At 38.3% G+C, this 20,527-nt stretch overlaps 1 protein-coding gene across 1 annotated transcript in view; it reads right to left on the reverse strand.

Moving 5' to 3' along the window:
• KCNN4 (potassium calcium-activated channel subfamily N member 4) overlaps nucleotides 1-20,527 on the reverse strand; it is a 191,901-nt gene that overhangs the window by 41,069 nt on the left and 130,305 nt on the right. The gene's annotated exons all lie outside the window — the stretch shown is intronic.

The following is a 20,527-nucleotide window of genomic DNA, read 5'->3' on the forward strand; positions in this document are numbered from 1 at the left end:
AGCTCAATCTGATTGGCTGATTCCATCAGCCAATCAGAATATTCCTACCTTAATTCCGATTGGCTGATAGAATCCTATCAGCCAATCGGAATTCGAGGGACGCCATCTTGGATGACGTCCCTTAAAGGAACCTCCATTCTTCAGTTGGACGTCGCCGGATGAAGATGGGTCCGCGGTGGAGGTCTTCAGGATGGAGCCGGTCCTCATCGGATGAAGATAGAAGATGCCGCTTGGAAGATGATGGTTGCCGGTCCGGATCTACTCTTCTTCCCGGATAGGATGAAGACTTTGGAGCCTCTTCTGGACCTCTTCAGCCGCCGGAAGATGGATGTCTAGCCCCCGCTTGGGTTGGATGAAGATTTTGGAGCCAGGACGGATCGGTGAACCTGGTATGGTGAAGACAAGGTAGGATGATCTTCAGGGGCTTAGTGTTAGGTTTATTTAAGGGGGGTTTGGGTTAGATTAGGGGTATGTGGGTGGTGGGTTGTAATGTTGGGGGGGGGTATTGTATGTTTTTTTTTTACAGGCAAAAGAGCTGAACTTCTTGGGGCATGCCCCGCAAAGGGCCCTGTTCAGGGCTGGTAAGGTAAAAGAGCTTTGAACTTTAGTAATTTAGAATAGGGTAGGGCATTTTTTTTATTTTGGGGTCTTTCTTATTTTATTAGGGGGCTTAGAGTAGGTGTAATTAGTTTAAAATTGTTGTAATATTTTTCTTATGTTTGTAAATATTTTTTTATTTTTTGTAACTTAGTTCTTTTTTATTTTTTGTACTTTAGTTTGTTTATTTCATTGTAGTTATTTGTAGGTATTGTATTTAATTTATTTATTGATAGTGTAGTGTTAGGTTTAATTGTAGGTAATTGTAGGTATTTTATTTAATTAATTTATTGATAGTGTAGTGTTAGGTTTAATTGTAACTTAGGTTAGGATTTATTTTACAGGTAAATTTGTAATTATTTTAACTATTTTAGCTATTAAATAGTTCTTAACTATTTAATAGCTATTGTACCTGGTTAAAATAAATACAAAGTTACCTGTAAAATAAATATTAATCCTAAAATAGCTATAATATAATTATAATTTATGTTGTAGCTATATTAGGATTTATTTTACAGGTAAGTATTTAGCTTTAAATAGGAATAATTTATTTAATAAGAGTTAATTAATTTCGTTAGATTAAAATTATATTTAATTTAGGGGGGTGTTAGTGTTAGGGTTAGACTTAGCTTTAGGGGTTAATACATTTATTAGAATAGCGGCGAGATTCGGTCGGCAGATTAGGGGTTAATAATTGAAGTTAGGTGTCGGCGATGTTAGGGAGGGCAGGTTAGGGGTTAATAAATATAATATAGGGGTCGGCGGTGTTAGGGGCAGCAGATTAGGGGTACATAGCTATAATGTAGCTGGCGGCTCTTTGCGGTCGGCAGATTAGGGGTTCATTATTGTAGGTAGGTGGCGGCGACGTTGTGGGGGGCAGGTTAGGGGTTAATAAATATAATATAGGGGTCGGCGATGTTAGGGCAGCAGATTAGGGGTACATAGGGATAATGTAGCTGGCGGCGGCGTGCGGACGGCAGATTAGGGGTTAATAAGTGTAGGTAGCTGGCGGCGACGTTGTGGGGGGCAGATTAGGGGTTAATAAATATAATATAGGGGTCGGCGGTGTTAGGGGCAGCAGATTAGGGGTACATAAGGATAAAGTAGGTGGCGGTCGGCAGATTAGGGGTTAAAAAAATTTAATCGAGTTGCGGCGATCTGGGGGGACCTCGGTTTAGGGGTACATAGGTAGTTTATGGGTGTTAGTGTACTTTAGAGTACAGTAGTTAAGAGCTTTATGAACCGGCGTTAGCCCAGAAAGCTCTTAACTACTGACTTTTTTCTGCGGCTGGAGTTTTGTCGTTAGATTTCTAACGCTCACTTCAGACACGACTCTAAATACCGGAGTTAGAAAAATCCCATTAAAAAGATAGGATACGCAATTTACGTAAGGGGATCTGCGGTATGGAAAAGTCGCGGCTGAAAAGTGAGCGTTAGACCCTTTTTTGAGTGACTCCAAATACCGGAGGTAGCCTAAAACCAGCGTTAGGAGCCTCTAACGCTGGTTTTCACGGCTACCGCCAAACTCCAAATCTAGGCCCATGTTTACTAATCAGCTAATTATCTCACCTGTGCTTCAGTTCAGCTATCCTCAAAATCTGGCCTGTTAGCGAGGCCTGAGAAGAGGTTTGAAAACCAGTGAGATAGAGCATACAATTATAAACAACTTTCTAATTTACTTCTATTACCAAATTTTGTTGCATGCTCTGTCTGAATCACAAAATAACATTTTTGTGTTTCATGTCCCTTTAAAGAGACACTGCACTGTAAAATAAATTCCCCCTTAAAGCGACATAAAATTAAAAAATAAATTCCCCATAAAAAAATGTTGTTATGCCTAATTAAAAAAAAAATAATTCTGATATACACTTTCCATATTTAGTTAATTTATTTTCCTGTAATTTAACTCTAAACTTTGTAGTGTTTCAACTGCTGCCAGAGACGGTGGGGTGCATTCCCTGAAATTCAGAATCCTGATCCTCCAACATGCTGTATAGTGATTGGTTATGTGCTGGAGCTTGTTTATGTCTCTGATAGGCCAAATCAAAGGAAGCAAGATAAGCAACATTCAAAGGAATTTTCAAGGGGTGTGTCTTTTCACAAAATAAAAGCTTTAAATGCTTTAAAAATATCTATTGTTTGCAGATCTTTTGCAATGCAGTGAACAACTTCTAATGCAAAAATAAAAAAATAACTTGACTGAACCTTTAATGTGTTTCCCAAGACTTGTTATACCAATTGCAGAGTATTCCTTTAGGTTTATATTTGTATTACAAATAGGTTTTTTTGTTCATTGAAACTACAACCCATTCAAATAAGCTGAGCCTGCATGCCACATGCTTACAGTATATCTCCCTGTATACACAAAGGCAACTAGTGAACTGAAATTGTCATGTTGTGTGGTAGTTTCATTGAAGAAAACCAGCTGTTTTAATTAGAAGAATAAACATAAATTAATTTAGTTCCAATGCTTTTAATACTCTGCAACTGGTATAACAAGTAATTGGGAACAGATTAATGTGAAACAAATTATAGTACAGTGTCTCTATAACATTCATTACAAATCCTTATGTTCATTTGCATTAAATCCTACAAAACTAAGTCCTTATTCCAGTATCTGTCAAAAGTAAATGTCTCTTTTTCTAAATGTCTCCTTTAATTGACAGTTGTCTTCCAAAAAGACAGGACAACCATAAGGCATCAGAGGATAAAGGTAAATGAGGCCTTGATCAGCCCTGGAGCAACTCATGTTAGCTGTATTTCCACATTGGACATCAATTCAGACCCCATTTCTTGTAGTGCCTGACAGGTATATGCCCTAGCAGACACACGACTACGGAGTATTTCAACCTGAGAACTTTATATTTGTTTGATGGACTGCAGAAAGGGGCAGGAGCCCGAAACGTTGCTCTAATAAAAGGTATAGCCTTTATACCGAGTGCCACTTTGTGTCTGTATTCCTTTATATATATATATATATATATATATATATATGATAAAGTAATATGTGCAATCTATTATATATTTCCAATTTTACTAAATTTGAGATATTTTATTTGGTGTATATATCCCTCTGCAGGTCTCTGAAACGTGTTACATTATGTAAAATAGTTTGGATATCCGGATTGATTCTCTACCTTCAAGAGATCGAGAATTTCGTTCTCATTAAAGCAGAGTCCTCCTTATTGACCAGCGGTTATATCTCATGTTGCCAAAGATCCTTCAGAGGCGGCAGTCTTTACATAAGGATTTGGAGGATATGGAAGTACCTGTGTAACCTCAGGGTCAAGAGTTTTTACCCCAATCTGTTAATTGTTCAAAGGGATTTACTGTCTTGTCCTGGATTTAATATCCCCAAACATGTTGGTCAGGTTTCCCACTTTTATAAGGGGAGCATTCCTCACTGTTTTTACCCTTCACCAAAAGGGTCATTTATGGCTATTATAGACCTCAAGGATTCTTATCTGCACATCCCTATACACAGTGATTATTTTCAGTTTCTTATGTTTTTATATATGCAGAATTTTGCCAGTTTTACACCCCATGTTGGATGCAATCTTGCCAAACAGGACATTTCAGTTGCTCCTTATCTGAATGGCATACTAGTGCAAGCTTATTTCCTGTCTATAGCTAATGCTCATACTCTCCAGCTTCTGTCTTCATTCAATACTATCGGCAAGATTACGAGTTTTTGTCGGTAAGGCTTGCGAGGGCTAACGAGCAGTTTCAGCTCACCTCTCACCTACAGACAACGCTGGTATTACAGGTTCTTTTAAACCCGGCGCTAGCCGCAAAAAAGTGAGCGGAGAGCAAAATTTTGCTCCACATCTCACCTCAATATCAGCGCTGCTTACGGTAGCCGTGAGCTGGTGTAACGTGCTTGTGCATGATTTCCCCATAGGAAACAATGGGACAGATTCGGCTGAAAAAAAACCTAACACCTACAAAAAAGCAGCGTTCAGCTCATAACGCAGCCCCATTAATTCCTATGGGAAAATACATTTATGTCTACACCTAACACCCCCGAGTCTAAACACCCCTAATCTTACACTTATTAACCTCTAATCTGCCGCCCCCAACATCGTCGCCACCTGCATAATATTATTAACCCCTAATCTGCCACTCCGGACACCGCCGCCACCTACATTATACTTATTAACCCCTAATCTGATGCCCCCAGCATCGCCGAACCCTACATTATATTTATTAACCCCTAATCTGCCGCCCCCAATGTCGCCGCAACCTAACTACATTTATTAACCCCTAATCTGAGAGTGGTCTTCGATTGCTCAAAGATCAAAATGGGTTTACAGGATTTTCATATGGCATGCTTGTTTCCAAGAATCATATTTGTGCCATACAGGAGTTAACATCAGTAATATTAATTGCTCCAGCCTGACTCAACAGGACTTAATATGCGGATATAGTGCAGATGTTTCTTGCTCTTCATGGCTCTTCCTCTGAGACAAGACCTGTTGTCTTAAGGTACACTTTTTAATCAGGATCTATAATCTCTACATTTAATGGCGTGGAGCTTGAACGCCTAGCTTTAAGACATAGAGGTTTCTCAGATTTGGTTATTGAATCTTTGATGCAGGCCAGAAAGCCTGTAACACAAATTATTTATCACTGGATTTGGAAGCATTATTGACTGGTGTTCTTCAAGAAGGTTTTCTTGGTATTCCTTAGGATTTCTAGACTCCTTCAGTTTTTCTCAGGATGTCTTTGACGAGGGTTTTCCACTAATTTCTAAAGGTCGAATTTCTGCTTTGTCTGTTCTTTGTCAGAGGAAGTTTTGTCCAGGTGTTACTTAGAATTAGGCTATAATTGTGAATCATATTTCTCCACCCTGGAATCTGTATCTACTTTTCTCTGCATTCAATGTTCTTTGTTTGAACCAATGCATTCCATTGATATCTACTTTTACCTTGAAAAGTACTTTTATTATTAGCAATCTCTTCTAAAAGGAGAGTTTCTGAGTTGTTAACCTTGTCTTGTGATTCTCCATTTCTAATCATTCACGAGGAGAAGGCTATACTTTGTACTAAATATGATTTTCCTCCTATAGTAGTTTCTAAGGAAAATACCAATTAATAAATGGTTGTTCCTTCACTGTGTTCAGATCCTGCTAGTAGCGGACATTAAATAATCTTGATATTGTTAATGTTTTGAAGTTCTGTCTCGAAGCTACTAAAAGAAGACTTCAGACAAACTTCTAGTTTGTTTTTTTCACTACTGAGTCTAGTAGGAGGCAGAAAGCTACTAAGGTGATTCAAGGCTTTCTTGAAGGCGGGAGAGTCAACTCCTAAGAGTATTACAGCTCTTTCTACAAGAGCAATTGCTACATTGTGGGGTTTTTTTATTTTTAAAAAATGCATCTTTTGAGCAGATTTGCAAAGCTACAACATGTCTTCTCTGCATACTTTTTTTCAGAGTTTATCGCTTTGAGGGCTTTTTCGCAAGCAGCTTTTGGCAGGAAAGTCCTTCAGGCTGCACTATCAGCTAAATAAGAACTGCCAGAAAAATTGTCCCAATCTTTCCGTAACATAGACCAAAGGCTTGGGTATTAATCCCATATGTTATGGAGAACTGTGGACCATCATCATTTTACAAAATAATTATTTTCTTTTGGAATGATGATGGTCCACAGGACCCACCCGTTTTAATGTTTGGGCAACAGTTCTAATGACACCTCTACAGACCCTGCTTTGTCTTTCCTACCTATGTGTTTCCTATTGTCTACTTGGCTGTACGTTAAATTAAGAAAGAGATGGGAGGTGGGAGGTATTTTAAGCTCTAATATGGGTTCTTGACATCCTCCTAGTGGCAGTAAATATATCCCATATGTTAGGGAGGACTATGGACCATCATCATTCCGAAAGAAAATAATTTATCAGGTAAGCATATATTTAATTTTAATTGTATTATTTTGTACACAAAGAAAATGATGGTAAAGAAAACAACACTGTTTAATGTTTAACATCTTATCCATATTAGTTTTCTTGGATGGAGCTCTGCAGCGAAAATTTTATATTATTGTTATATTATTTACAAACTGTATTTTTTATTTTTTTATTGTGCCACAGAAAGGTTAATGGAATTTATGAGAGAGGGTGTTATAAAGTAATATACACATAATAAAAGATGCCGAACAAGAAACATCTTGCAGGTAGGAGTAGGAGGAAGTTTTGATAATGGAAAAGAAATGTAATTCTCAAGCAAAACAATACTATGATATTTAAATGTAATTAAAAAATTCCAATAAGAAAGCAGAATTTTGAATGTCTCTGATAGAAGAAAATGAATAAACAGCTATAGATCAGTATTAACCCCTTAATGACCACAATGTACCCTGTATGTCACTGGTCGTTAAGGGTTTTTTCAGGACATAATAGCACAAGTCTAGCAAGAACACGCTATTAATGCCCTCCCTCCAGCAGGCTTTGTGGAATAGAGCAGTCTCAAAGCTGGTGACAACAAGACCGCGTTATAAAACAATCAAGTCGCAAAAAAAGGCCAGTGACATACAGGGTACGTCGCTGGTCCTTAAGGGGTTAATTACTTATTGTATGCATTTGATACTTGAATAAGAAGTAAATTATTATTTTTTGTATTTGAACAGTCTGTATAGTTAAAATAGATATGCATACTGTACTTATAATTAAGCAGGCACCAGCTGTTTTTCAAGGTTAACGTAAAGCAGTTTAGTTATAAAACAGAATTACTGCTAATAGATTACGAAAGAAGCTTGGTAGCAATGGAAGAGGGGCCGTTGTACTCAATTTAAAAACTGTCTATATAAGTATATATGTTTGTTAATCCAGACAAGCGAATGATAAGATCCCTATCAGTACACAGGCGTAGAAGATACATTGCAATAAGTCACTGCAGGAAAGCATTGATACGTGTAACTCTTAGTTTTTCGCAGCAAAATTAATCAATTATAAATAAATGTGTTGCTTTTGAAAAAGCATGAAAATATGGACACATGTTGTAGCAAAATGCACAGGCACTCACTCAGTGGATCGTTTTAAATCTATATGATAGTGTATGGAATATAGTTTTCTATATGAATTTAAATAGATATATTGATGCAATTTTAAATTGTGATGCAACATTTTTTTTTCTTTGCTGTGGTTTTCTTAGATTAAATCGGAGCATCAAAATCCATTATATATATATATATTTACTGAGTTATGGTGCAGTATATTACAAGAGCGTCATGTTTACTTATACAGAAAATGTGTGTGTATAAATCATCTTTAGTGACAAAGATTATCTAGATACTGTGGGCCAGTCGATCAATAATTACTGCACATGGCAGGCTGCTTTGCATTTGGCTTTGTGCAATCAGTATTGTTCAGTTTCGTATTACAAGTCATTTTTACTGAAGGCTTGTTTTGTGCGTACAGCAAGTACAGCGTATCCCATACTCGCTGTGCTAATTCGTGTGCTAGCCACATTTACCCTGATATTACAAGTTGATCATTATATGCCAAGTTCACACAATAATCAACCTTTAATATCGCATTTAAAAGCTGGTGAAAATTGTTAGTGTGAGTGGTAACGGTATCCACCAGCTCTACAGTCTACCTAATAAGCACTTTATTAAACACCTAAACCACCAGACACCTCAAACATGTAATCCCTAAACCTCCACAACCACCACTGCAATAACCCTCACCATTAAAATCTCTAATTGTTAATAACTCTTAAAGGGACACATCCCCAATAATTTAACCCCTAACTGCCAAAACCCCCCACTGCATTTAATCTCCGCCAATAAACGCTTATTAACTTAACTCCCTACTGCAAAACCCCTTAAACTGACAAAAACCTCTATTGCAGTAACCTCCCTCTGCTATTAACCCCCAATGACCACAACTAATAGACGTCATGGGATTTCCACTGACTGATTTGAACTTTCAAATCAACAAATAACAATAATATGTAGAGAGAGAGTGGTGTGTATTCAAAAACACACCACGCCCTTAGGGGCGCTTCCTCAGTTTCAAATGTGTATATGAAATGATTATATACTTAAGAGGTCTCAAAGGTAGATAATCAAGCAATGGTATAGGCTAAAACCATAACAAATGGTAATAACAACAATTGTGGAACTATATTAAAACACCAAAAATACATATAAAATGTAGGGATAATAACAATAATGGTGATGATGATAATATATATATATAATATATATATAAAAAAATATATTAAAAAAAAAATCCAAATGATACTGTGAGTGTCTATAAATCCTGGGTAATGAGAAATTCCAGACGTTGAGGCAGCACTCTGTCAAATGATGGCTATCCTGTAGTATGGAATCTAAAAAAGAATAAAAAACAGCGGCGCCACCATGGCCTAATATCGCCAGTACAGGTATAAATAGCAGCACAAGAATGTGAATACTCACAAACATAAAGCACCCCACTGGTGCTAATAGAGCGGGCTGAAACTTCACAGTGGTTCAGCACACTGTATCCTTGGCGCAGAGACAATCAGATGTCCTCTGAAACTCCAATATTGATGTGCCTATGGGTATAGGAGAAAGCAAACCAACATGGCCCAATATCATCAGGACAAGGAGAAAATAAACCCAAATGCTTGCACTTACAAGATGGTAGGCACCTGCAGGTGCGATCTCAGCAAACTGGAACCAAATCGTCGCCCAGTAGACTAATAAAAAGACAATCCTCAGCAGGGACCAGGATCAGTAAAATAGTTATCACAGGAGGTGATAAACCACACAATAGCAAGTGTATAAAAGTATAAAAAGTCTTTATTAACACAGCGACGCATTTCTCAGGTTCCAGTTTGCTGAGATCGCACCTGCAGGTGCCTACCATCTTGTAAGTGCAAGCATTTGGGTTTATTTTCTCCTTGTCCTGATGATATTGGGCCATGTTGGTTTGCTTTCTCCTATACCCATAGGCACATCAATATTGGAGTTTCAGAGGACATCTGATTGTCTCTGCGCCAAGGATACAGTGTGCTGAACCACTGTGAAGTTTCAGCCCGCTCTATTAGCACCAGTGGGGTGCTTTATGTTTGTGAGTATTCACATTCTTGTGCTGCTATTTATACCTGTACTGGCGATATTAGGCCATGGTGGCGCCGCTGTTTTTTATTCTTTTTTAAATAACAATAATAATACAGATAATAGTAAATTTAAAAAAACTCTGAACACTTTAATTTTGTTAAAACTGAAGTAGCCCAAACTAAATTGTTTGCAGTATCTTATCCTGTTGCCTCTGTTAAAGTCAGTAAGGAACAGATATGCAGCATGGTTGGTTTATGAAGTCTGCAGGGTGCTCTTCCAAATCTCAGAATTTAATAAATACATTTCAGTTATATTACAGGAAAAGGAAGTGTTGCACATCCTTGAGGCACTTTATCATCCTCCCTGGATACTTTCTGTTTGTTGGGCCTTTTACCATGGGGTGGGAATGGTGAATCTCAGCCAGAGTATTGCCCTGACTCATTCTTTCCCAAGAAAAGGTGACAGTTGGGGTGACTCATGTTTATAGTGAGTATAACTGTGAGATAAAGGCTTGGTTAGTTTATTTTCTCATACTTTGTTTGTAAGATTTTGTCATGTTTTCATTTCATATAATAAAATTGCATTTTTCCACTTTCTATCTAAAAGAAATCCCATGTAGCCTATGTATAGCCTATTATACAGTTTCATTAGTTTACTGCAATCAATCAACCAGTCGGTTGCACAAGAGGAAGGGAGGAAAATGCTGCTTTGCAAGCCCCAGATGCATGAGGACAGGTTCTCTGCCTGGGACCTTGTCTGCCTGCAATTTGTTAAATATGGCCAAAATCATCTCTCTCTTACATTTAGGTCATTCTACCCATAATTATTAGGATATGGGGATATTTTTCAAACTATGGCTTCCAAACCTCCATTTGTTATGGGATCTTTATAAACATTGTGATGCAGACAACAAAGACATAGGAGTAGATTTATCAAATGCCGGGCGGATATGATCCACTGTAGCGGATCATGTCCGCCCAACATCAATAAATGCCGACAGCATATGCTGTTGGCATTTATCATCGCACAAGCATTTCTGGTGAAATGCTTTTGCAATGCCGCACCCTGCACATTCGAGGGGGTGTCAATCATGATTATGGATTGCTGTCCACCACCTCATAGGTGGCGGATTAGTTAAGAAGCGCTGCTTCTTAATTTAAGTTTCAGGTGGACCTGAAACTTCAGGGGTAGATTGCAACATCCGCTGCTTGATAAATCTACCCCATAAGCTCATAAAGAGTGCTCCAAAATTTTTCCTGATCAATCACCCATATAAACTGTAAGATCAATCACATGAAAAAGAATAATCCATTATTTCAGATGAGGGATTTCATGTTCTTGTGCTAAATATCATGGTGCTTGTGACAGAGTAGATGAACAATATATGTAGAAGTGAAATATGGAAAGAAGCATTGAAGAAATAAAAAATAACATTCTTTAACCTACTTATCCTGATAGGCAAATGTGCCACGGTGTGATATAATGCACATGCATTGATACATGGGATTTTTAGAACACTGTAATCTTGTATCACCGTCTTTCTGATACAATCAGACCGTGCAGATTGCCCACAGACGCACATTGTTTCCATCCACCCACCAAAAGATAACATGTATCTCATCTCTTCACAAGCTATTGGCCTGTTTGAGTGAATTTCTGAAAAGATAATTTCTTATATTATTATTTTAAGATTTCCTTTTCATAGAGTATTTGGCAGCCTGCGTGAGTTATCAGTGCTCCACCTGCTAAAAACACAAAGTATCTTTAGTTAATGGCTCACTTACATCCTGTTCTGTGCTGGCTGCATAGACTGTTTGAAGTTTGAGGATTAGTCACACGTGTCTACTACACAGCTGTAGTGGTGTCACAAAAGCATTCTTCATTGAAAATAGGAATTTCTGTACCAATTGCTATAATAATCTATATTTGCAGTTAACTTGATGCTAACACTTCTGGATGTCTTCTTTAAGAAAGAATATAATAATGTTAATTAAAACATAATCTGAGCCTACAGCAACTTAAAGTGTTAATAGATACAATGTGTAAAGGGAAAGGATACTCAGACAAGCACCAGATAACAGTGAATTGTATTTAAATCAGGTGCAGGAACACACCGGATGCTGCCTCTGACCCACTCCGCTTCAGTTCCTAAGACCGCTGCTCCTTAACTCGTCTGTCACCTCTGAGGTGGCAGACAGCAATCCGCCCGATCATATACGATCGGCTGATTGACACCCCCTGCTAGTCTGCAGGGGGTGGTATTGCAACAGCAGTTCACAAGAACTGCTGGTGCAATGATAAATGCTGACAGCGTATGCTGTCAACATTTATCGATGTGCGGCGGACATGATCCTCTATATCGGATCATGTCAGTCCACACATTAATAAATGGACCCCTTAAAAATGACTGGTCTCTCACACCCCCACTTGGAAGTTTTTTCTTAAAGGGATACTGAACCCAAAAATGTTCTTTCATGATTTAGAAAGAGCATACAATTTTAAGCAACTTTCTATTTACTTCAATTATACATTTTTCTTCATTCTCATTGTATCTTTATTTGAAAAAGCAGGAATGTCAGATTACGTGGCGGCCCATTTTTGGTTCAGACCCTGGATAGCGCTTGCTGAATGGTGAGTACATTTAGCCACCAATCAGCAAGCTGTACCCAGGTGCTGAACCAAAGATGGGCCGGCCGTAAGCTTACATTCCTGCTTTTTCAAATAAAGATACCAAGAGAACGAAGAAAAATTGATAACACAAGTAAATTAGAAAGTTGCTTAAAATTGAATGCTGTATCTGATTCATGAAAGAAAAAAATTGGCTTCAGTATCCCTTTAAGCTGTCTCTCCTTTGCATGCTGTACTGCAGTGCTAACATTTTTAGCATGGGTTTCAAGAGGAAATGTTAAATATTTAAATTGAGAAAATAAAGATAAAGGACATTATTGTAAACAATTTAATATGCTTGGGGGGGGTATAATGGATCGTGGGGGCACACAATAAACCAGAGAAAAAAATTACAGCACACTCTCCCTTTAACATATTATGCTATTTATTTAAAGGGACAGTAAATTCAAAATTAAACTTAAATTGACATTTTAAACTTTCTAATTTACGTCTATTATCAATTTTGCATAGTTCTCTTGGTATCCTCTGATAAAGAGTAATCCTAGGTGAGCTCAGGAGAGAATATATTTTTAGCCATCTGGTAGTGTTTGCAACATTGTTTATAGCAAATGTACACATATAAAAATTCAAAAAGACAAGAGTTAACAAAACAGAAATTGAAAGCCATAATGTGACACCTGCTGCACTACAAAATCAGTTTATTATTGCTCTTTAAAAAGTATATATATATCACAATTCCAAAAATCACATAAAAAACATATGTAAAATTATACAAAATTGTACAGGACATTATTACCAGCCATAAAAGGGTTAAATATTTATTGATATCTACAGCAAGCCTCGGTTTTGTAAGGGTTCTCTTCTTAATGTAGGCTTATTTTAGTTCTCAAACAAAATCGACACTATCCACGGGCACTTGAGTGTGTTATACATGCTCCAAAGGTATCTATATTTATTACTGAAAAAATCCAAATTCAATAGTAGGATACAGGTAGCAAAGTTACAGTGACAGAGTCCGGGCTCTTAGTGTACAATTACACGCTCCGGCACTCCAGATTGTATGAATGTCACAACTTTGCTACATACCAGACAGCTCCAGGTACACAACGTACAGAACACAGTTGGGATAAACCTCCTGCTGGGTCATGCCCTTCATCAATGGAAGCCGTGTTCCAGATTCCATGGCTCACAGCATGACTAGAATGCAGATAAACTTGTCAGCACACTTCATTAAACGGCATTAGAATTGGCACTGAGATAATGCCCAGGCAAACAGCAGTCAATTACTATGTCCGTGTCACATGACCAGCATGACGCGTTTCACCCCTCCTCTCATTGGGTTGGTTTTTGGGCTTCATTGTATTATTTTTTTTGTAATTTTTTCTATATTTTGCAATTTTATACATAAATACACATGCACACTCCTAAGTTCCTATCTGGTTTACTCTTTAACTAAGGATACCAAGAAAACAAAGCAAATTTGGTGATAGCACTAAATAGGAAAATTATTTTAAAATGTACAATCTATCGGAATCATGAAACTTTAATTTTGCCTTTACTGTCACTTTAATCTATTTTGGTCATTCCACAAAGATGTTCTCTCTTATCACTTCCATCCCTAATTTAGGTTCACTGGAGGTCAATGTCACGCAGCCTGGAATGGGTGCACCAGTAGATGTAGCTTTATAGGCTTTATTATAGCATTATACACTCACAGGTACCTATGCCTTCCTTTATTTGACAACAGAAGGAAAGATACATTCTGGTATAAAAGTAGACTGATAACATAGGTTAAGGATAGCAGATCTTATTCTGGACCAACATAAGAGTAGTCAGAGGCATGAGATATAGGCCCCTAGTTATCAAGCCGTCAACCTCAAATACGCTGGAATTCCGCAGCGTATTTGTGGCAAGGCTGATTCGCCTTAGTTATCAAGCCCTGCTGCCCGGCAAAAGTAGAATTTAGTGACGTAAGCTTCGATCCGCCGGACTCAGTCCGACACAGATCGATTCTAACGTCACTCCAGATGTTCTGAACACAAGTCTGACTACTTTTGCTAGTTATCAAAAAACTAGCAGGTACGCTCGGCACTTTTCCGGCCCAGCGTACCTGGTTTTCAATCCGCCGCCCTGGCGGCGGATCCCAGAGGAATCAATGGGAGTCTGACCATAGCGAAAGCTCATGTTCGCTGCTGCCCGACATCCCATTGATTGCTATGGGAAATGTGTACACCTAACACCCTAACATGTACCCCGAGTCTAAACACCCCTAATCTGCCCCCCCCTACACCGCCGCAACTAAATACATTTATTATCACCTAAACCGCCACTCCCGGACCCCGCCGCAACCTACATTATACATATTAACCCCTAATCTGCCGCTTCCTATACTGCCGCAACTAAATAAATTTATTCCCCCCTAAACCGCCGCTCCCGGACCCCGCCGCAACCTACATAATACCTATTAACCCCTATCCTGCCCCCCTACACCGCCGCCACCTATAATAAATTTATTAACCCCTATCCTGCCCCCCCTACACCGCCGCCACCTATAATACATTTATTAACCCCTATCCTGCCCCCCCACACCGCCGCAACTATAATAAATATGTTAACCCCTAAACCTAAGTCTAACCCTAACACCCACCTAACTTAAATATTAATTAAATACATCTAAATATTATAACTCTTATTAACTAAATTAATCCTATTTAAAACTAAATACTTACCTTTAAAATAAACCCTAATATAGCTACAATATAAATAATAATTATATTGTATCTATTTTAGGATTTATTTTTATTTTACAGGCAAATTTCAATTTATTTTAACTAGGTACAATAGCTATTAAATAGTTAATAACTATTTAATAGCTACTTAGCTAAAATAAAGAGAAATTTACCTGTAAAATAAAAACTAACCTAAGTTACAATTACACCTAACACTACACTATCATTAAATAAATTATTCCTATTTAAAACTAAATACTTACCTGTAAAATAAACCCTAAGATAGCTACAATGTAATTAATAATTACATTGTAGCTATTTTAGGATTTATATTTATTTTACAGGTAACTTTGTATTTATTTTAGCTAGTTAGAATAGTTATTAAATAGTTATTAACTAATTAATAACTACCTAGCTAAAAGAAATACAAAATTACCTGTAAAATAAATCCTAACCTAAGGTACAATTAAACCTAACACTACACTATCATTAAATAAATTAAAAAATTAGCTAAAAATAACTACAATTAAATAAACTAACTAAAGTACAAAAAATAAAAAAAACTGTTACAAAAAATAAAAAGTTACAAACATTTAAAAAATATTACAACAATTTTAAGCTACTTACACCTAATCTAAGCCCCCTAATAAAATAACAAAGCCCCCCAAAATAAAAAAATGCCCTACCCTATTCTACATTAAAAAGTTAACAGCTCTATTATCTTACCAGCCCTTAAAAGGTCCTTTTGCGGGGCATGCCCCAAAGAAATCAGCTCTTTTGCCTGTAAAAAAAAATTACAACCCCCCCAACATTAAAACCCACCACCCACACACCCCTACTCTAACCCAAACCCCCCTTAAATAAACCTAACACTACCCTCCTGAAGATCATCCTACCTTTAGCCGTCTTCAGCCAGCCGACCACCGATGGAACAGAAGAGGACATCCGCAGCGGCCGAAGTCATCATCCAAGGGGCACTGAAGAAGTCTTCCATCCGATTGAAGTCATCATCCAAGGGGCGCTGAAGAGGTCTTCCATCCGATTGAAGTCTTCATCCAGGCGGCGTCTTCAATCTTCATCCATCCGGAGCGGGCGCGGAGCCATCTTCTTCCACCGACGACTTCCCGACGAATGACAGTTCCTTTAAGTGACGTCATCCAACATGGCGTCCCTCGAATTCCAATTGGCTGATAGGATTCTATCAGCCAATCGGAATTAAGGTAGGAAAAATCTGATTGGCTGATTGAATCAGCCAATCAGATTGAAGTTCAATCCGATTGGCTGATCCAATCAGCCAATCAGATTGAGCTCGCATTCTATTGGCTGATAGGAACAGCCAATAGAATGCAAGCTCAATCTGATTGGCTGAGCCAATCAGATTTTTCCTACCTTAATTCCGATTGGCTGATAGAATCCTATCAGCCAATCGGAATTCGAGGGACGCCATCTTGGATGACGTCACTTAAAGGAACCGTCATTCGTCGGGAAGTCGTCGGTGGAAGAAGATGGCTCCGTGTCGGTTCGTCTGAAGATGGCTCCGCTTCGCTCCGGATGGATGAAGATTGAAGACGCTGCCTGGATGAAGACTTGAATCGGATGGAAGACCTCTTCAGCGCCCATTGGATGATATTCAGGGGGTAGTGTTAGGTTTTTTTAAGGGGGTTTGGGTTAGAGTAGGGGTGTGTGGGTGGTGGGTTTTAATGTTGGGGGGGTTGTAAAAAATTTTTAAAGGCAAAAGAGCTGATTTCTTTGGGTCATGCCCCGCAAAAGGCCCTTTTAAGGGCTGGTAAGGTAATAGAGCTGTTAACTTTTTAATGTAGAATAGGGTAGGGCATTTTTTTTATTTTTGGGGGCTTTGTTATTTTTTTAGGGGGCTTAGATTAGGTGTAAGTAGCTTAAAATTGTTGTAATATTTTTTAAATGTTTGTAACTTATTTTTTTTTATTTTTTGTACTTTAGTTAGTTTATTTAATTGTATTTAATTGTAGTTATTTGTAGCTAATTTATTTAATTTATTTAATGATAGTGTAGTGTTAGGTTTAATTGTAACTTAGGTTAGGATTTATTTTACAGGTAATTTTGTATTTCTTTTAGCTAGGTAGTTATTAAATAGTTAATAACTATTCTAACTAGCTAAAATAAATACAAAGTTACCTGTAAAATAAATATAAATCCTAAAATAGCTACAATGTAATTATTAATTACATTGTAGCTATCTTAGGGTTTATTTTACAGGTAAGTATTTAGTTTTAAATAGGAATAATTTATTTAATAATAGTGTAGTGTTAGGTGTAATTGTAACTTAGGTTAGTTTTTATTTTACAGGTAAATTTCTCTTTATTTTAGCTAGGTAGCTATTAAATAGTTATTAACTATTTAATAGCTATTGTACCTAGTTAAAATAAATTGAAATTTGCCTGTAAAATAAAAATAAATCCTAAGATAGATACAATATAATTATTATTTATATTGTAGATATATATGAGGGTTTATTTTAAAGGTATTTATTTTTAAGTAGGATTAATTTAGTTAATAAGAGTTATAATATTTAGATGTATTTCATTAATATTTAAGTTAGGTGGGTGTTAGGGTTAGGGTTAGATTTAGGTTTAGGGTTAATAATTTTATTATAGTGGCGGCGGTGTAGGGGGGGGCAGGATAGGGGTTTATAAATTTATTATAGGTTGCGGCGGTATAGGGGGGGCAGGATAGGGGTTAATAAATTTATTATAGGTGGCGACGGTGTAGGGGGGGCAGATTAGGGGTTAATAAGTTTAATATAGGTGGCGGCGGGGTCCGGGAGCAGCAGTTTAGGGGTTAAACAATTTATTTAGTTGTGGCGGGGTCCGGAATCGGCAGGATAGGGGTTAATAAATTTATTATAGGTGGTGGCGGTATAGGGGGGGCAGGATAGGGGTTACTAGGTATAATGTAGGTGGCGGTGGGCTCCGGGAGCGGCGGTTTAGGGGTTAATATATTTATTATAGTTGCGGCGGGGTCTAGGAGCGGCAGTTTAGGGGTTAATAACTTTATTTAGTTGCGGGGGGCTCTGGGGCACCGGTATAGGGGGTAGAACAGTGGAGTTTATCAATAAAGCTGGGAAAAAGCCGAAGAGCAGCGAGATCGGATGAATGATAACTATCACAGTCCGCTGCTCATCGCCCCGTACTTGGTGCGCGGCTTTTTGACAGCTTTATTGATAACTTTGGCGAGTGTATTCAGGTCTGCGGCGGCGATGTGAGGCGAGCTTAGGCGGGCGTATTGGGGCCGGCGCTGACAGGTAAGTAGGCACGTTGATAACTAGAGGCCATAGATGGTGACAAGACATGACATCTGACAAAACTCCAGAAGAAATCTAAACAAGACAAGCCTACAAGCACCACAGGCACAGGGGTTTAAGAAGAGATGTCAAGCTCTCCCATTCTGCTCTAGAATGCAACTTTTGATTCATGTTAGGTATTTTTTTAATGACTTAATATGAGGATCATATGTCTTCATTCTTCCTTGATTAAACTTTTTTATCCTATGGGTATTTAGTTCCACAAATGCATGTGGTCTGTAATGTGGGTGATATAACTATCCTTGTCATGTTGCTGGTGCAATATTTTGGCATTGTTGATGATTCTGCATTTTTAAATCAGACAAAGGAGTTTTTGCAAATTTCTGCAACAATATTTGAGTCACCCAGATACTTCTGCTGCTTTGTTCCTTTTCCCTGCTACGGACAAATGCACCTTAATCATTGCTCTTGATTATATTTCTTTCTAATGGTAGTGAGAGTCCATGATTCCTACTGTTGGGATTACATCACCTGGCCACCAGAAGGAGGTACATACACCCTACACCAGAGCTTAAATATCCCTCCTACTTCCCTTTCCCTCACAGTAGTTCTTTGCCTCTTTGTCTAGGAGAGGGCAAGGATAGAGGTGCTCTTCAAATTCAACAGTTTATTATTGTATTTTTTCCCTCAATGGATAGTTCCTTGAAAAGAGGGTTAGGAGAGTATGGTAGGGACTTTGTACTTTATGAAGTCTTGTCCTTGAGGGACACTCAAGTAAAAATTAAACTTTTATGATTTATATAGAGCATTCAAATTTAAACAACTTTCCAATTTACTTTCATTAACAAAATGTGCACAGTGTTTTTATATTTACACTTTCTGAGTTATCAGCTCCTACTGAGTATGTGCAAGAATACACAGAATGTACGTATATGCATTTTTAATTGGCTGATGGCTGTCACATGAAATTTGTCAGCAAAAAATCTACTATTCATTTGAAGTTCAGACTAAGGGGACGATTTATCATCCGTCTGTCCGACATGATCCGCTCAGTGGATCATGTCCAACAGATATCAATGAATGCCGACAGCATACGCTGTCAGTATTTATCATTGCACAAGCAGTTCTTGTAAACTGCTTGTCCAATGCTGCCCCCTGCAGATTTGCGGCCAATCGGCCGCTAGCAGGGGGTGTCAATCAGCCCGATCGTATAGGATCGGGCGGATTGATGTCTGCAGCCTCAGAGCAGGTGGACCATTTTATAGAGCAGCGGTCTTAAGACTGCTGCTTCATAACTCCTGTTTCCGGCGAACCTGAAGGCTTGCGCAGAAACAAGGGTATCAAGCTCCATCTGGAGCTTGATAATTCGGCCCCTAAGGGGCCGATTTTTGAAAGTGTGGACAGACATGATTATCAATGCACCATCACAGCACTTGCTCAGAGACTCAGGTGCTTGTATCATCTGATAATGAATTAAGGGCTAGATTACAAGTGAAGCGCTAATTTATTGCACACCCAAAAACGGCAAACTTGTGTATATAGACATATTAACACATAAAAATATATGTACAGTATATAGTCATATACAAATATGTTTACAATTTGCTGCCATCACTGCGCAACTTAACCCCTTAACGACACATGTCATACAGGGTACGTCACACACAAACTGGTCTTTAAAGACCAACAACGTACCCTGTACGATGTTAGGGGTTTAAAGTGGCTGGAAGTGATCCTGATTGCTTCCAGCCGCTTTCAAGGTATTGCCGTGATGCCTCGATATTGAGGCATCACTGCAATACCTTTTTTGGCACACCGATGCAGAGAGGGACACTCATGGCCTGCTTTGTTGCTGTAACTTATCTGCTTAATGCTGGTGGAGAGTTATAAAGAATAACCCTCCTACCCCCACCTCACAAAATAATAAAGTATCCCATTCACTATATGGCCAAACAAATAGTAAACCTAAGTCTAACCCTAACACCCCCCTAACATAAAGGTAAGCTCAGAAGCTGCTGATTGGTGGCTGCACACATATGCATCTTTCATTGGCTTTCAGCTAACTCCCAGTAGTGCTTTGCTGCTCCTTCATCAAAGGATACTAACGCCTAGATTTAGAGTTTGGCGGTAGCCGTCAAAACCAGCGTTAGAGGCTCCTAACGCTGGTTTTTACCGCCCGCCGCTATTTGGAGTCAGTCAGGAAAGGGTCTAACGCTTACTTTCCAGCTTATTTAAGGGGGGTTTGGG

Source organism: Bombina bombina, chromosome 8 (assembly GCF_027579735.1).
Source record: "Bombina bombina isolate aBomBom1 chromosome 8, aBomBom1.pri, whole genome shotgun sequence".
In the NCBI taxonomy this organism is placed as follows: domain Eukaryota; kingdom Metazoa; phylum Chordata; class Amphibia; order Anura; family Bombinatoridae; genus Bombina; species Bombina bombina.